The sequence below is a fragment of the Nannospalax galili genome, unplaced genomic scaffold, assembly GCF_000622305.1.
Source record: "Nannospalax galili isolate Female #2095 unplaced genomic scaffold, S.galili_v1.0 scaffold68, whole genome shotgun sequence".
Classification (NCBI taxonomy): domain Eukaryota; kingdom Metazoa; phylum Chordata; class Mammalia; order Rodentia; family Spalacidae; genus Nannospalax; species Nannospalax galili.
In genome coordinates, this window is record NW_008358189.1 from 963,993 (window position 1) to 965,767 (window position 1,775).

General features: G+C 55.2%; 1 non-coding gene across 1 annotated transcript; it reads right to left on the minus strand.

Annotated features, from left to right (window-relative positions):
- Positions 1-1,153: 1,153 nt before the first annotated feature.
- LOC115068153 lies at positions 1,154-1,257 on the minus strand. Its single transcript, XR_003847530.1, has one exon. It is a non-coding gene; the product is annotated as a U6 spliceosomal RNA (small nuclear RNA).
- Between the last annotated feature and the right edge of the window lie 518 nt (positions 1,258-1,775).

Genomic DNA, 1,775 nt, shown 5'->3' on the forward strand with positions numbered 1-1,775 from the left:
GATGTGACTGGGGCAGTGTGTTGGGTGGGGGGACGGGCAGAGGAGACTTCTTAAATAAGGAATCACAACGACTGTATGGCCTCATCCTAGGACGACGGTGGTGGGGGAGGGCTATGTGTTCTCTTCCAGTACTGGGAATAAGCTTCAGGTGTCTGCACAGAGGGTCCTAGGAGTAGAGGCTCTGCCCCTGCAGAGACGCAGATGTGACTGGGGCAGTGTGTTGGGTGGGGGGACGGGCAGAGGAGACTTCTTAAGGGTGGGTTTGGGGCTGGCTGGGTGGGGGCTGGGACTCCTGGACCTGGGGTTGGCAGAGCATGCAGCTATGCATAGCGGCCACCAGAGGGTGCCCAAGCACCGTCCTTTGACCACTGGGAAGTGCGCAGGTGGCCCAGACCTGCCCGGCCGTGTGATCTGACCCTGACAGGCCTCTGCAGGAGCCCAGGGCTGGGCCCGCTGGGCCCCAGGCCTGAACTGATACCCTAACCTTCATCCCAGCTGTGGTGTGGGGTTGTATGGGGACCCTTCAAGATCTGCTTCCTGCTCCCTGTCCTCTGCGGCGAGGTCCTGGGGTGGGGTGGTGGGGCCGGGGGCCCTCACTGGCTGCAGCCCATCGCTGGTGGGCTCTCCAGGGGTCAGCCCTCGTGGCTGTGTCAGTACTTTTCTCGTTGCAGTGGCAAATCCCCGGATCCTTAAGGGAGGAGTCCTTTGACTCATGGCTTCAGGGGCTCAGTCGGCAGTCACGTGGCTCCGTGTTTCAGGCCCACTGTGAGGCAGGACGGCGGGTGGGGGGCATTCCTCACGGCCTGGTGGACGGGAAGCACGGGAGCAGCACCACCACCCAGCCAGGGCAGGCTGCAGCCCCAAGCACAGACCCCCAGGGACCTCCACGTCCACCCACTGCAGCCAAAGCCCTTGGCGGAGGCCCAGATAGGGGTTTCAGTGTTAGGTCTGGCCATTTTCCCCAGAGGAAGTGGACGAGAAATGCTGAAACGGCGGAAGAGAATTAAAAAAATGTGAAGATTTGTTTACTAGTTTTAATTAATTTTATTTTATGTATATAAGTGTTTTGCCTGCGGAGGGACAGTAGTTAGCTGCCACCTTAGCGCTGGTAACTGAACCCAGGTCCTCTACAAGAATAGCCAGTACTTTTATTTATTAATATGGACGCTTTATGAATTTGCATATCATCTTTGCGCAGGGGCCTTGCTGATCTCTGTATAGTTCCAATTTTAGCGTATGTGCTGCCGAAGTGAACACCAGCCAGTTCTCTTAACTGCTGGGCCATCTCTCCAGTCCCGAGAGGGATTTTAATCACCGTGTCCATCTTGAGATGTTTGGGGCACCAACATGATCTTTAGGTTAAAGGAAGAGGAATGAGGGGCCTGTGTGACTGAGCTGTTGTCTTCTGTTGTCAACTTGATGCCCCTGGGAAGAGGGAGCCTCTATCAGATTGGCTTGTGGCCAATTTTTCTTGAATGTTGAGTGATGTGGGAGGGTCCAGCCCACTATGGTGATGCCACCCCTGGGCGGTTCTGGGTTGTATAAGAAAGCAGGTGGGGGCTGGAGACCTGGCTCAGTGGATAAGAGGATTAGCGGCTCTTGCAGAGGACCCAGGTTCAAATCCCAGCACCCACAAGGCAGTTAACAACCACCTGTAACTTGAGTTCTAGGGTATCTGATGCCCTCTTGTGGCCTCCATGGGCATTGCACAACACAGGTGCACTTACATACATGCAGGCAATACACTCATACGCATAAAATAACAATAATAAATA